We start from the raw sequence: 16,766 nt of genomic DNA on the forward strand, positions 1-16,766 counted from the left end.
GCCTGGGTGCCTTTGAGTCCTTTCTGCCAGCACAACCCTTTTTGGTCGAGAGAGTTACGCACGGACACCCTGGCCTCGGTCCCGGGTGGGTTGTCATCTGAACCCAACGGGATTGCAAGAACCAGTCCTGTACCTCCGGAGGGAATCACAGAAGAGGTCTCTCTCCCCCATGAACCCCATTTTCCCATAACAATTTAGAGCATTCCTGGGCCCAGTCTTCAGAGTCTTTCTTGTGGTGGCTCACAATTAAAAACCACAGTAATTCCATTGCAATGTATACAGTAAGAATACAACAGATCGGGCTGCTGGGCAGGATGGCTTTATGCAGAGCTCCCTGCAAGCAGAAAGCTAGTATGTCAGCAAGCCAGGGCACCTTCTTGCATGCTGTGCTTGTATTCTGCTGGCATGGAGATTGCCAGCATGTGTGAATCGGGCCTTGCACTCCCCCAGGGGGCTTTCTCCAAGAAGGTTCGGAAGGTTCCCTTGGTGTAAGGCACTACAGCAAAGGCACAAACTTTCCAGCGCCTCACAAAACCAGGGCTTTCTGGAGCCCTGGGGTGATCTGAACAAGTCCCTTTGCCAACCCCACCCTGTCTCTGGAAGACTTTTTGGTCCCTGGTTGGGTTTGCCTCTAGCCTTTTGTGTGTTGCCTGTTCTACAGGTGTTGCGGTTTTTGTGGTGTGTCCTTGATTTTCTTTTACTCCCCAACGCAGCTTTTATTGTTTCCGACTGCTGTTTCTTAGCCTCATCCTGGTTTTAATAAAAACATTGTAAGGCACGTCCTATATGTATCACATAAAGAGTGCAAAATTGAAAAGTAATAAATAAATTAGACTGTGTTACATCTCTGCAGAAGGCAGATGCAAACAAAATCTGATCCAGAGGAGCCCACCGGGGTGGGGGTGGGACTCTCGTTGGCAAGGAAACAGAGTGTGCAACTTGGAAGGCTTTAAGAGGGGAGTGGACATGTTTATGGAAGAAGGGGCTATCCTTAGCTACTAGTAAAAAATGGATACTAGACCTGATGCATACCTATCCTCTCCAGGATCAGAGGAGCATGCCTATTCTATCAAGTGCTGTGAAACACAGGCAGGATAATGCTGCTGCAATTGTCTTGATTGCGGGCTTCCTAGAAAGAGGCACCTGGTTGGCCACTGTGTGAACTTGATGGGCCTTGGTCTGATCCAGCAGGGCTTTCCTTATGTTCTTATGGAAGATGTGGCTATCCATGGCTACTAGTCCAAATGGATACCAGCCATGAGCCATGGCTATTCTCTCCAGGATCAGAGGACCATGCCTATTTTAGGTGCTGCGGAACGCAGGATGGACAATGCTGCTGCAGTCATCTTTGTTTGTGGGCTTCATAGAGGCCCCTGGTTGGCCACTGTGTGAACAGACTGCTGGACTTGATGGTCCTTGGTCTGATCCAGCAGGGCCTTTCTTATGTTCTGATGTGCATCAACCACTCCGCAGGGACCATTACATCATGCCTATGGCCAGAAAGCTACTTCTCCATCCGGAGACTGGATTTTGCTGTGGCCCTTGCTCTGTAATATGACACTACAACCTTCTGGACTTCGTGGCCCTGTTTTGTAATACCGGCCCCTCCCTCCCTTCTGTCCCCATGAACACGCACACATTTGAGTGACAGGGCTGGGGTTAGTATGGCAGCTGTGCAACGTGACTGGGACATGTTTACCCCAAAGGAAGTCTTGCTGTCCTCAGTGGCACTTTCAGGATCGCAAAGACAACGGAGTCCTTGGGCAGGCCTTTCTCTGGCCACCATCTTCCTTCTGTACAAGTTTTCGGCCATAGGGTTGTGTGGAAGGAGCATGGCCTGAGCATGGCATGCACCCAGGAGGACCGCTGTCGTGGCAAGAGCTGTGCAAGGTTTTGCCACAGATGGGACATCCCAGCCAAGGATCCCTTCCCCCCCCCCACACACACACACACACTTCCCTCCTGCCCCCTTCTGCCCCAGAGCAGGCAAGGCCCTTAAATGGCTGCCCCCACTCGGGGGGGCACAGCACCTTCCCTGCCCCATCCTGGAAACTCCCTGGATCAGGGCATGCCATAATGTATGACCAAATAGGAGGCCTGAATGAGAAACCATTTATCAAACAAACACTGTAACAGCAAAGTAAATAAGAGAACAGTTGGGGAAACGGGGCGGAATTAATACAGAGGCATGACAACTGCAGAGAGCAGAACAAGCAGAGGTAATGCAGCACCCCCAAATCTCCAGGAATTTGCCAACCTCGAGTTGGCAAACGTAGGTACGAAGCAGCAGGCTCCTGCTTGGCACTGGGCCTGCCTTGACACTGTCTCTTCTGAGCCCAAACGGAGCGCTTCATGCTCTTTCAGCTTGGTCAGGTTGACCAGAGCAGTCCAGTATTTTCACTATCTGGAGGAGAAACAAACAAAAAACAGACGATTAAATGCCTGGTATTTTTACAATTCCCCCCTCCCCCCAAACATTTAGTGAGAATACTGGACTTTCCAGGTCAATACAGGACACCTGGCAACATTGGCCATTTATGCATGAGGAGGTTTTGCCTTGGATTTGCCACTCTCTAGATGCATATTTTCCCCATCCGAAATCTCAAAACTGCACGGGGGGCTTATTGTTGAGTTTTGAGAATTTGGATGGGGGAAATGTGCATCTAAAGAGTGGCAAATCCAAGGCAAAACCTCCCCATGCATAAATGGCCATTATTTGTGCTCGGTACTCCTGCAAGTCCAAACAGCACCAACCATGCTGTTGGGGCATTGAGGGGCCGAGGCCAAGTGCCAGGCAGCAACGGCGGCGACGACTCCTGTTTTGTGCTTGGGCTCGGCAGGCCCAGTAGTTTTCATACCATCTGGCAACTTCGTGGTAGCCAGGCCTCCGCAAGGCCCAGCCGAGCGTGCTGCCTCGGAGAAGTTAAGGCCCGAGAGCAGGAGGAGGAGGAGGAGGCAGGGCTTGGGGAAACAGCCGCCTGGGCCCCACCAGCCTCGCCTTGAAGAGTGAATCTCCACTCTTGGCTCTCGTGGAACCCAGGGTCGGGAAGATCGGTTCTAACTCGCCTCTGTGGCTTGGGAGAGGGTTTGGAAAGAACGCTAAGCAAATCAACAACGTTTTCCACCAGACGCCTCAGCCAACAATGTGACCCAACCAATACAAGAGCTGCCCCAGAGGGGCAGGCTGGAGACTCAGCGGGGCGGCCGGAAGAAGCCAAGGCTGGAGCCGCGCTCGGCTCTGTGCAAACAGCTGAGCCGTGGGCGGGACGATTAGCGGTTCTGCTGCAGTAATTGCTGCGATGCAATTGCTCCCTCCTTGATGTCCATTCATTCCTTCACTCACTCCAAAGGCCAAGTGTTCCTTCCTCGAGTACTTCGTGCCACCACAGTCCCGATAAGAGAACTGCCTTTGGGTGTCCCAGAAAACCATTCTTCGCTTACCAACCAAGGAAATTACTCTCTGTTCCTTCCTCACAGCGGATGGTTGTTATGTTTATCGATGTATGAATACGGGGCCCTTGGAGTCCACAGCCCCTTTCAGAACAACACAGGCAAAAACGGGCAGGCCTCGGCCACCAACAGGTGTGCAATCGCAAAGAGACAGTGGAGGGAAACAAACAGATGCCAACAAGGATAACAAAGTTTGCTGCAGCTCCTTTTGATTTTGCTTTCCACGCTGTGACTTGGCATTTGCTGTGACCTGCAAGGGGGGGCGTGTCTAACAGGATGGCAGAGGCAATCTTTAAAGGACCTCGGTCAGAAAGAAAGAAAGAAAGAAAGAAAGAAAGAAAGAAAGAAAGAAAGAAAGAAAGAAAGAAAGAAAGAAAGAAAGAAAGAAAGAAAGAAAGAAAGAAAGAAAGAAAGAAAGAAAGAAAGAGAAAGAAAGAAAGAAAGAAAGATCAAGTTTTGGAATGCTTAGAACTCCGTTGCACTTGGGAACGAGGATGGAGTGGAAAAGGTGGGACTGTGTGAGAGAGAGAGAAGTGGGACAACATGCTCTGAGGGGGATCAATGCAGAGAAAGCAGGAAGAGAGGCAGAAAGACTGTGTATCAAAAAAAAGTCAGCGTGATGTAGTGGTTACAGTGTTGGACTGGGAAACTCAGGTTCGAATCCCCACTAGTGCCGTGGAAGCTTGTTGGGTGACCTTGGGCCAATCACACACTCTCAGCCTCACCTACCTCACAGGGTTATTACGAGGATAAAACAGAGGAGAGGAGAATGATACAAGCCATTTGGGGTCCCTATCAGGGAGAAAAGTAGGATATGAATAAAGTAAATAAATAAACATTTAAAGTGCAGGTCTTTCAAAGCCTGCCACAAAGAGGATTCGGTCCCATTCTGCTAGGGCCAAAGAATTAAGAGCTGATCCACATGGGGACATTTTTCCACTGATGGAGGATCCCAGTCAGGTCTGGGTGGGAAAACAGATCAACCCAAGAAATGCTGGGATGTAGGGACTTGCCCAAGATGTCATTTGCTTTGTCTGTTCAGAGTGAATAAATAGTGGCAATTCCAGATTAAATGGCTCGTTTGGGACCGGCCACGGATGCTGAAGCGATGCGCTTGCAACTTGGCAGATTAGCCTGGCAGAGGTGGGGTGGGGAGGGCAGAACCACATGCCAGGAATCCTTGGGAGCTGCCATGGGAGGTGCCACAAGACCCTTTAATGAGACCGTCCGCAGGGTTGGAGTGGGATGTCATCAATATCCTGACGACACCGAGCGACAGAACACTGAGAATGAGCCCCCTGCTGCAGTTTTCTCCGCCTGAGCCCAAATGCAGTGATCTTGTGGCTGAGGGAGATCAACCTGAAGCGGAATCCATATAAGAAGGAGAAGAGTTGATTTTTATACGCCGACTTTCTCTACCTCTTAAGGGAGAATCAAGCCGGCATACAATCACCTTCCCTTCCCCTCCCCACAACAGACACCCTGTGAGGTAGGTGGGGCTGAGAGAGCTCTAAGAGAGCTGTGAGTAACTCAAGGTCACCCAGCGGCTTCATGTAGAGGAGTGGGGAAACCAACCCAGTTGAACGGGTTAGCTCCGCCGCTCATGTGGAGGAGTGGGGAATCAAACCCGGTTCTCCAAATCAGAGTCCACTGCTCCAAACCACCGCTCTTAACCACTACACCACGCTGGCCATGTAGGCTGGAAGGGCCATTGCTTGGAACAGGATGGTTCTTCCTACTCTCAATTGATGGTGTGCAGCTTTAATTGAAAGAGTTTGTTAAGAGCTCAGGAATCTTGCTGGATTCTGGACTCCTGCTGGAGAAACAGAGGTCCCATGACAGAGGAAACAATAGCTTTTTTCCAGCTACATCTAGTTAGGAAGCGATCTCCCTCTTTGCAGATGCCTTACATTTTTCTTTCTTCCCTGTAAGGGCACCACAAAGAATTCCTGCTTGATGACTATTTATCCTCTCTGTAAACCACTTTGGGGGCACAGAAAGTTGGAAGGGAATTGCTCAAGAAGTTCTCAGCTTGGTTCTGTATCCCGCAGGTTCACAAGAGGTTGAGTTTACAACTTTGAATGTCAAAGAACAGATGCAAAATACAAGCTTCACCCCCACCCCTATTTCAAATGTAGGGACATTACACCTTTGTCCTGAGTCTCTCCTGCTATTTGCTGCATTGTTATCATGGTTTAAAATGTATTTAAATGGAACAAACATCCTATGTAGAGGTTATATCTGCATTGCAGATACCTGTGGGAGCCTCAAGAAGCACTTATTCACATCTCCATTTGGGTCCCTAATTCATGATCTTCTTCAGTTCCTACTATTCCTGTGCTGGATCAGACCAAAGGCCCCTCTGGTCCTCCTTACAATAATGGCCAACAGATGCCAACTGGGCGCTCCCAAGCACAACATGGAAAAGCAACCCTCTTCTCGTGTTTGTATGTAGAAGCCAAAGAATAGTTTCAACTTAGCAGCCATAGCTGGTAGCCTTGGATAGGCCTGTCTCTCATGGACTGTGTGTGTGTAAAGTACTGTCAATTATCAAAATACTTATGGCGACCTGGCAAGAGACTTTCAAGACCAGTGATTAAGCAGAGGTGGTTTGCCATCACCTTCCTCTGCAGAGTCTTCCTTGGTGGTCTCCCATCCAGGTACCGGCCCTGCTTAGCTTCCGAGATCTGACACGATCGGGCTACACCATGCCGCCTCCCCTGCCCTCCCCTGGATTAGTCTGCTCCTTTTTAAAGGCTTCTAAGAAAATGGCCCCTTTGGGTATCCTGACTTTACTGCCAGCCAGTTTCATTGGACACTGTGAAACCCACAGGACAAGGAGGAGGAGGAGGAGGAAAGGCCCTCTCCATCCACTTTCTCCAAGCCATGGAGAATTTTATTAACTTCTATCATGTCCAGACTTCTTTTTTCCTAAATGAACCGTCCAAACGTTAGTCCTTCCTCGTAAGAAAGGTGCTCCACCTCGTTGATCATTTGGCTCCTCATTTTCTGCACTTTTCCCAGCTTTTGAGATGAGTCACCAGAACGAAGAGTGAATCACAGTTTTTTAAAAGTCCAAATGCCATCTCACCTGAGAAACCTCACTGGTGCCTTTAGAGACCTCTAGACCTGCATGTGTATCTGTGTATTTCTTGTGGCTCACCTGATCCGAGTGGCATGATTCTCTGGATTGGTGAACACATACAAGAAGCTGCCTTATACTGAATCAGACCCTGGGTCCATCAAAGTCAGTATTGTCTACTCAGACTGGCAGCGGCTCTCCAGGGTCTCAGGCAGGGGTCTTTCACATCACCTACTTGCCTAGTCCCTTTAACTGGAGAGGCCAGGGTTTGAACCTGGGACCTTTTGCATGTCAAGCAGATGCTCTACCACTGAGCCACAGCCCCTCCCCTATGTGCTTAGCCAGGATTCTTCCCTTGAAAGTATATCCAAGGCAGAGCCTTGCAAATTCAGAGCCACCCCTCCCTCCTCCTCGGGGCCAGAGAGAGATGTGTGAGAGTGTGTGTAAAATGACTTAATTAATAATTAGTGGGACAGATACATGCAGTTTTACCCACCTGATGAATCCAGCCTGCAGCCTGATTGAAATGTGTTGCTGGAAAGACAACTGCCTTTCCCCGGGGAGACTTGGCCTGGCCCACTTCCTCGGTTGAACTGGGAAGGCACCGCTGCAAACATCTATTTACCTTTGCACCAGGAACATCCCAGCTCAAATAAGTCCCACAGTTGTCATAAGAACAAAAAAAAAACCAGCCCTGCTGGATCAGACCAAGAAGGCCCATCAAGTCCAGCAGTCTGTTCACACAGTGGCCGACCAGGGGCCTCTAGGAAGCCCACAAACAACATAACTGCAGCAGCATGATTCTGCCTGTGTTCCACCGCACCCAATATAATAGGCATGCTCCTTTGATACTGGAGAGAATAGGTATAAGAACATCAGGAAAGCCCTGCTGGATCAGACCAAGGCCCATCAAGTCCAGCAGTCTGCTCACACAGTGGCCAACCATGTGTTTCTAGGAAGCCCACAAACAAGACGACTGCAGCAACATTTGTCCTGCCTGTGTTCCACAGTACCTAATATATTCGGCATGCTCCTCTGATCCTGGAGAGAATAGGGATGCATCATGACTAGAGTTCATTTTGACGAGTAGCCATGGATAGCCCTCTCCTCCATAGAAATAGAAAAAAATTACTCCATAGAAATAGAAGAATGGAAGGCTTGAACACAGAGAAAAGTGTGGAGTTCCTTGCTGACCTTATCCCTGGAAGCACTTCCTTTCCCAGGGAAGTCACAGTGAAGCACAAGCCAACCAGCTCCCATCGTGTGCCCCAGAGGCTTCCCAGGTAATTAATACAACCAGGTAACAACTCTCCAAAATCACACTTGGAACTGCAAGATTTGTAAAAGGATCTGCTTGCACAGTCTGAAAACTTGTTTAGGAAACAATTAACGCTGGCCTGGTAAGAAGGTCTGACACATTCCAGTTATCTCTCATTCTGTGGGATCAACCCAAGAACAGTAACTTCACAGCAGGGTGGGTGCAGCCACAAAATGGCTACCACGGGAGGCAGAACCAGACACAAGATAGCTGCCACATTTTACCTTCAGTCACACTGTCAAGATCCTTTTGCTGTGGTTGTAGCAGCTGCTGTCAAAGCAATGTGGGGTTTTTTTAAATCTGCATGGCCAATTAAATCTCCAATGGCCAATCAGAAGCCTTGCTGGGCAAAAACCCCACCTAGCTCCACTTACTTTCTAAAAAGAAGAAGAGTTGGTTTTTATATGCCGACTGTCAAAGAGCCACAACCAGTCTCCACCAGTTGGGCTGCTTTGGTTGGGTCAAAAGTTTCCCAAAATATTAAGCTCCAGGTTTTCACCCCAAGTTTAATTCAGTAGCTGCCACCAACCCTGAGGTCCAAAGGGTGAGCCTCCAGGCAAGGAGTCCAGGGTACCTCCAGCCAAGCTCCAAAAGTTAAGTGCAACGCTTACCCAGCAAGGTAGAAGCCTGCCAGGGAAAGATTACACTCCCAAAATGTCTTAGGTTTTTGGTAGGTGGTTTTTACACTCAAACAAGGCACTTAGAATTTAGGCTTGGAATCCCAAAATCACAGACACAAGCCATTTAAAGGCTAACAATTTATTTATAAGATTTAAGCTGGTTTACAGGAAAGAAAAAGTCATGAAGTGTTAAGCAAGAAAATAATAAACTATTTAGCAAAGCTAACTAATACATTCAAAAGCCTTTTTAATTCAAAAGGATTGGCAAAGGTTTCTTGCATCAGGTTTTATAGTTACCAAGTTCCAAAGATGCTTCCAGTATTCAAAAGTTTCAAAAGGTTATCCAAAAGGTTTCTCCAAGCAGGTCAAGTTGACCAGAGGTTCCCCGTAGGGCCAAAATCAAATGGGTTGTGATGCAGCCAGCACAGCCTTCCTGCTGTGCACCCCAAAGCGTGCATAGTTTGTTTAGGGTTGGTCTGTCCTTATATTCGTTTTCTCAAAAGGATGAGCTCATAGAAACCAATCGAGAAAACGAAAGCACTTAGCTGGTAATTAATCACTTGGTCAGAAATGCTGACTCCTTAAGTGATGTGTTCAGGTGAGGAAGCTTACAGAACTACCTACACCTGGACATTGTCATGATGGCTGACCGATTAATTACTAGGGCAAGGCACAGCCTTGCATTCCAGATAGGGGAGAGGAGACTTTAACAAGCACCAGCTGGGGCCTATCTTGTTCCCTCCACCAAAAGCAGCTTTCAAAGTGTAACTATTTTACTGCTCCAAAATCCTAATAACACAAAACTCATAGGCCTCCCAGGCCTGAACCAAAGAAATAACACACTCCAAGAAATTGAGAGGCCTCAACTTCTTGACACCGACTTTCTCTACCATTTAAGGGAGAATCAAACTGACTTACAATCCCCTTCCCTTCCCCACAACAGACACCCTGTGAGGTAGGTGGGGCCAAGAGAGCTCTAAGAGAGCTGTGACTGGCCCAAGGTCACCCATCAGGCTTCGTGTGTAGGAGTGGGGGAACAAACCCAGTTGAACGGGTTAGCCTCCATCCGTCATGTGGAGGAGTGGGGAATCCAACCCGGTTCTCCAGATCAGGCTCCACCGCTCCAAACCACTGCTCTTAACCACTACACCATGCTGGCTCTCTTGGCAGGTGCCACGAAATGTGCTGGCAGGCACCATGACATTCATGGGCACCATGTTAGGGACCCCTGAGCTAGACAATAATGCTTACGACCTGAAGCGTGCCGTGATTCCAGCCCGGCCAGAGCAAACTTGGAGTGGAGTCATGCCTCCCTTTTCCGGAGTGCCGACTCCAGAGCTTCAAGGGCCCAGCCAGCTCCCAGCCCAGCCTCTCACAGGCCAGCAGAGCAGGGGCAGGGAGTTGCCACCTCCTCTCGACTCAACGATTCCTTTCCCTCGTCTTCCAGAACCCATAACACAATTTCCACCCTCGAATCCCAGGCAGTGCCTTCCTACCCGGGCCTTTCTGCAGCCAGGCAAACTCCTCGTTTAGGCTTTCATTGTCTACTGTGGGCTGATCTCACTGTATCTTTCCACCTGCCGTGACTTTTGCTCTTCCAATGTGACTATCCTGTGGTAGAGATATATTTATTTTGACAGCTCACAGGCCACCTCTCTGAGGGCTGTGCAGGCACCTCATGCATTGAAGCAAGATGGTAAGGTTACAAAAACAACACAGGAATTATCCCTAATAAAGCAAGCCATAAACACAATATTCAGCAGCCTGAAACTGAATCCATAAAACAGTCTTCAGGCTAGAAGCTGACCTTAAAAACAGTTCACACCTGAAGCTGCCCTCTACTGAATCAGACCCTCGGTCCATCAAAGTCAGTACTGTCTACTCAGACCGGCAGCGGCTCTCCAGGGTCTCAGGCAGAGGTCTTTTTCATCATCTACTGCATAGCCCTTTTAACAGGAGATGCAGCCGGGGACTGAACCCGGGACTTTCTACATGTGAACCGGATGCTCTATCTTTGAGCCATGGTCCCTCTTAAACTGGAGATGCAGCCAGGGACTGAACCCGGGACCTTCTGCATGTGAACCGGGTGCTCTGCCTTTGAGCCAAGGTCCCTCTTAAACTGGAGATGCAGCCAGGGACTGAACCCGGGACCTTCTGCATATGAACCGGGTGCTCTGCCTTTGAGCCAAGGTCCCTCTTAAACTGGAGATGCAGCCAGGGACTGAACCCGGGACCTTCTGCATGTGAACCGGGTGCTCTGCCTTTGAGCCATGGTCCCTCTTAAACTGGAGATGCAGCCAGGGACTGAACCCGGGACCTTCTGCATGTGAACCGGGTGCTCTGCCTCTGAGCCATGGTCCTTCTTAAACAGATGAACCCTCTGAGTTAATAGTCTGGTTGAAGAGAAATGTTTAGGACTGGCACCTAAAAGATGGTAAGGAAGGCACCAGGTGAGCCTCAAGGCTGCGTGGCTGAGAGGTCGTTCTGTGTGACTGCATTATCTCACAGAACCTTTGCCTTTCTCTGCCTTCTCCCACTGTTGATCTGGAGACTCTAAGCTGCGTTCCCACAGTGCTGGACGTTGCGTTGTGGTTGTGCTAGAGCAACACTTCTTGCCCACGCAGTGGCAAATGACCCCTCTAGCAGAAGCACTGTGCTGGAACCAATGATATGGGGATGCCGCCCACGTCCCCGGCCTCTTTTGGCTTATAATGATTCCACCAGAATACGGCAGAAATAAAGAGGAGCCGGGAGGCACTTTCAATGGCAGGATTTCATTTTGGTATCAGCTGCTGTGGGCCAGAGAGCCCTTGGCTGCCTGCGCGGAGTCTGGGCTGCTTCTCATCGGTCGGTTTTTTCTTTCTGATGTTAGCCTCTAAGGTGCTGTGTGGTGTGGTGGTGATACCAACAGGCCATCTGAACAAACGCTCGAGGCCTCTGAGGCAGACCAAAGCTTCACGTACAAAGAAGCCCAACGGCAGAGACACACGGTGGCCCGCACATGGCCAGGGCCACCCTCACACTGGAATGAAGCAGAGTCCACACACAGAGATTCTTCCAGGCACATCAAATAGCACACACACACCCGCCCCCGGGCAACATAGCAGGGGTAACGCGCTTGTCAAGGAAAAGCACCCCAAATCCCCCCCCCGACTCACAAGCCCCACTCAGCAAAGGATGGATCCCCTCCGAAGTCCCTCCTCCCAGCAGCCCAGAGAGCCCCACGTTGCCCTTCCGATCTCCTCAGCCTCTATCCTATCCCAGTGTGCTGTAGTGGTTAAAAGTGGTGGTTTGGAGCAGCGGACTGATCTGGAGAACCGGGCTTGATTCCCCACTCCAACACATGAAGCCTGCTGGGTGACCTTGGGCTAGTCACAGTTCTCTTTGAGCTCTCCCAAGTTGTCTGTTGTGGGGAGGAAGGAAGGTGATTGTAAGCTGGTTTGACCCTAAGTGGTAGAGAAAGACAGCATATAAAAACCAATTCTTCTTCTTCCTCTTTGCAGAGGACCCCTTGGGGGCTTCTGTCCACACCGGTCCCTGCTGGCCTCCCTGCCTGGCTCTGCAACCGTCCTCCACTCCCATCCCGGGGCCCCCGGCCTCCGCCTCCCACTGCTCCACGGTGCCTCCCCATTGCTCAGCTCCCAGGCCTCATCATTTCCTCTAAGGCTTGTCCAGTTTCCTCTCCCTCTCTTCTCCAGGAAGGAGGGCAGGCTGTCATGCGATGAGAGATGTTCCCATCAGCAGGATCATGGGAGAAAGGCCACCAGGGAATCCTCACCTCTCCTTGGTGGGGATGGAGTGTTTACGGGGCACTTCTCTCAGAGCTGGCATGATAGACATTCCCCGTGGATCCCCATCTGGGAGATCACCTTCAGACCCAGCTGTTGCTTCAAAGACTACAGAGAAGGGCAGCCCCTTCCCGTCTCCATGGCAACTGTTTGGAAGGTGCAGTGGTCCAGAGAGACAAATTGGGCAGGGGGCTTCTCGAATCTGTTGACTTCAAGTGCGTAAGATGGCCGTGTGCTCCTTGCCTGTTCCCCGCCGGATATGGACCCACTTTGGTGTGGGTATATGTGCTCCAGGGCTGGCTCAAGGCATTTGTCCCATCAAGCGAGGAAGTCCCGTCCCTAGCCTGCGCCACTGAGTTCTGGGAACCAGAGGAAACCTCACCATGTGCCACCCCCCTCATTATGTCTCTCCAAGCATGGGGCCAGCCCTGGGAGTTTGTGCCGGGCTTTTAATTCAGGCCAAGACCTTCCATCATTACGGGCAGCAGGCCAAGGAAAGCTGCCAGCACCAATAGCTCTGTGGAAAGGGGACAAGAAATGTGAGCTCTCGGGTCACTGTCGAGACGTTGCCCAGTTCTTTGTTTGCAAGTGAGTGAAGCAGGTCTCCTGCCCCCAGATGGGGGATCCTGCTCCTAGAAGTGGGGTGGGGGTGGAAGACGTGCTTTGCCCGGTGCCAAAGCTGACCTCTTGAACCCCAGTCACAAAAGTATTACATAAGAACATAAGAAAGGCCCTGCTGGATCAGACCAAGGCCCATCAAGTCCAGCAGTCTGCTGACACAGCGGCCAACCAGGTGCCTCTAGGAAGCCACAAACAAGATGACTGTAGCAGCACCATCCTGCCCATGTTCCACCGCACCCAAAATAATAGGCATGCTCCTCTGATACTAGAGAGAACAGGTATGCAGCATGACCAGCATCCATTCCAACTAATAGCTATGAATACCCCTCTCCTCCATGAATATGTCCACTCCCCTCTAAAAGCCCTCCAAGCTGGCAGCCATCACCACATCCTGGGGCAGGGAGTTCCACAATTTAACTATGCGTTGTGTGAAATAATCCTTTTATCTGTTTTGAATCTCTCACCCTCCAGCTTCAGCAGATGACCCCGTATTATGGGAGAGGGAGAAAAACCTCTCCCTGTCCATTCTCTCCAAAACTTTGCATAATTTTATAGACCTCTATCATGTCTCCCCTTATCCGCCTTCTTTCCAAGCTAAACAGCCCTAAGCGTCCTAACCGCTCCCCATAGGGCAGTTGCTCTAGTCCCCTAATCATTTTGGTTGCTCTTTTCTGCACCTTCTCAAGCTCTGTAATATCCTTTTTTAGGTGTGGTGACCAGAACTGTACACAGTATTCCAAGTGTGGTCTCACCACAGATTTGTACAAGGGCAGTAGGATATCAGCAGTTGTATGCTCTATTCCTCGTCTAATTATAGCCAGCATGGAATTTACCTATTTTACAGCAGCCGCACACTGGGTTGACATCTTCATTGAGCTATCCACTACCACCCCAAGATCCCTTTCTTGATCTGTTGCTGCCAGCACAGATCCCATCAATGTATATGTGAAGTTGGGATTTTTTGTCCCAATATGCATCACTTTACATTTACATTGAAACTCATTTGCCATTTTAATGTCCATTCTTCCAGTATGTAGAGATCCTTCTGGAGCTCTTCACAGTCCAATTTGTTTTAACCACCCTAAATAATTTGGTGTCATCTGCAAACTTGGCTACTTCACTGTTTAACCCCAACTCCAGGTCATTGCTGAACAGGTTGAAAAGCACCGGTCCCAACACAGATCCCTGAGGCATCCCACTGCTCACATCCCGCCATTGTGAGAACTGACCATTGATTCCTACTCTCTGCTTCCTATTTTTCAGCCAGCTCTCAATCCATAAGAGGACTTGTCCTCTTATCCCATGACTATGAAGTTTGCTTAGCAGTCTTTGGTGGGGGACTTTGTCAAAAGCTTTTCGGAAATCCAAATACACACTATCCACAGGCTCATTCCTGGCCACATGCTTATTGACGCTTTCAAAAAACTCTAATAGGTTAGTGAGACAGGGCCTACCCTTACAGAAGCCATGTTGGGTTTTGCCCAGCAGACCTTGCACTATATGCTTGACAATTCTATCTTTAATAATGCTTTCCACCGATTTACCCGGAACAGACGTTAAACTAACTGGCCTGTAATTTCCTGGGTCCCCCCTGGAACCTTTTTTATAAATGGGTGTTACATTGGGGGAGGGAGCATGGTCAGGCTGCGCAAAACCAAACCAACAGAGTAACAGCGTAGAAGCCAGGAAAGACCTACGGTAACATTATGGGCTCGGGGCACCCTAGATATACTGTTTTTCTGGGGGCGGGGAGAGGGGGTTTACCCCTCCCAGGTTCCCAGGTGACAAAAGGTGACAAAAGGATTAATCTTCGGCTGCCAGGGTGGGGTAGTGAGAATTTGGAAATCTATTCTGATTCCAATGGCTTTTGCAACCCGGGAGGAACCGGGAGATCTCTGCTGAAGTGATTAACGTTCTGGAACAATAGGCGCGATCTCTGCAAATGTCTGGGGATCGCTGCTGCATAGCTGGAGGAACGACTCATTGCTGATATCAGGATTGCTGCTGATTGCCCATTAAGCTGCTGATGTTGCAATGGGAGAGGGGGGTGTTGGCACTGCTTTCCATGACATGGCTGCGTCTCGAACAGAGTTTGCACAGGAACATGGAGTCTCTCAGGTTCCCTGGAGGTTGCCCTTGCTTCTGCTTCCTAGCTGCCGGCTGCACGGAGCTCACAGGAGTGGCCGTGTCAGTTTCAACGGAGAGAGCAGCGGCCGTCCCAGTAGCATTTGGGTCAGGCGCGCGGCTAGAACAGTAGTCGTGTGCCTGCATAGCGGGTTGCCAGGTCCAGTCCGGGAGTTTAGGCGGCCCGTATGCTTTCAGGTTATTCATTGGTGAGGGCAATTCACTTTGCATATGCTCAGAAGCACACCTGCCCTTCTTGTCACGTGTTCCAGGGCTATGCCTTGGTGATCCATCAAGTCACCCTCTGTTGTCCCCCATTTCACAATGCAACCTGGGAGTCTCATTTCGAAAAGGAGGAACTGAGGGTGAATGGCCCTGACCTGCCCCAAATGTAGAAGGCGTAGAACTTGAACACAGGCCTTCTAGCTCTACCAGCCAACCCCGCCACACACCCTGCCTGGCCTGGTCTTGAGCATGGGGCAAAGATGCTCCAGGCCTCCCGAGGCAGGGGGGGCTGTGTACGGAGGGCAGGTGCCCCCCTTTTGTCTCCAGGCTGCTTCCGCTCCTGCCAAGCGGAGGCGGCATTACTGAGCCATATCCTCATCTTACCCTGCGTTCGGCTGCCAGCTGGGCTCCTGGCTCCCCCTTCCTGCTTGTGTTCTGTTCTACAAAAGCTGCTCACAGACCTGGCAGCCCGGGCAAATTTCTTGGGAAACCAGCAGGGCCCCTCCCCTCATCCCCTCTGCCTTGCTCTGAGGCCCTAGCCCCATCTCTCCGTCCGGACACAGAGAACGCAGAGCGGGTTCCAGGAACGCTGCTGCTGCCCTCCCGTGCCAATTGGCGCTTGCCATTGTACACAGCCTTGCTCGGAGAAACGTTTGCTTCCTCTCCTCGGGCAGCTTCTGGGGCTCTCGTTTCTTTCGGCTGCGGCAAAGAGCAGGCTGCTTACTGTGAGAGGCATCGCGTGCCCCGACATGGCCAGCTGGTGGGGCGATGAGTCATGCCCGAGCGAGTGCCACTTTCTCCTTAGAAGGCCCGCTGCTTAATGCCAGCAGTTCGCCTGCAGAGGCTCTTCACTCCTAATCCATTGGGCCGGCCGGCAACACACGAAGTTGGGAGATGGTGGGGGAAACGGGACAGGCCTGCGGAGGCCCTCTGCAAGGACAGAGGCCGGCCTGGAACCCTCGGTGAGTCTTGAGAGCCAGCAGCCGCTTCAGAGCCGCACGCAACTCACAGCCGGCTTCTGTTCTTGTGGATCTTGAACCAGACGGGGGAAAGAAACAGATGTTCACGAGGACACCCCGCTGCTTCCAGTGCGCTCTCTCTCTCTCTTTCTCTCTCTCTCTCATACTGCTCCTAAAGGGCACAGAGGTGTGGGGGGGGGGCTCTGCCCAAACGGTGTTGCTCTCTTCCTTCTCTCGCAGAGGGACCCACCAAAGTCCCAGCACAAACTTCTCCTTGCTGGTGGCTTCTTCAGCAGGGCCAATCCAAGGTATTTTGTCCTGCCCAAGCGAGCTACACCTGTCCCTTCCGGGGACTTACTCATGTAGCTGGAGGTCAGGAACGAGGGTTGCCAACCTCCAGGTGGGTAAACGTAGGCGTAAACTGCTCAAATCATGTCAAGTCCATACATGTAAATTGCAACAATCAAGCAACGGAATCAAGACACTGTGCTGTGCAATGGGCTTCCGGTATAATTCCCATTTCATGTAGAATTTTTTCAAGCTTCTAGTCCTTTCGTGTGCCAAAGGTTCATTCATAGG

At 50.6% G+C, this 16,766-nt stretch overlaps 1 non-coding gene across 1 annotated transcript; it reads right to left on the reverse strand.

Annotated features, from left to right (window-relative positions):
* Positions 1-6,785: 6,785 nt before the first annotated feature.
* TRNAV-GAC (transfer RNA valine (anticodon GAC)) lies at positions 6,786-6,860 on the reverse strand. The gene has a single exon. It is a non-coding gene; the product is annotated as a tRNA-Val (tRNA).
* Between the last annotated feature and the right edge of the window lie 9,906 nt (positions 6,861-16,766).

Source organism: Euleptes europaea, chromosome 4 (assembly GCF_029931775.1).
Source record: "Euleptes europaea isolate rEulEur1 chromosome 4, rEulEur1.hap1, whole genome shotgun sequence".
Classification (NCBI taxonomy): Eukaryota; Metazoa; Chordata; class Lepidosauria; order Squamata; family Sphaerodactylidae; genus Euleptes; species Euleptes europaea.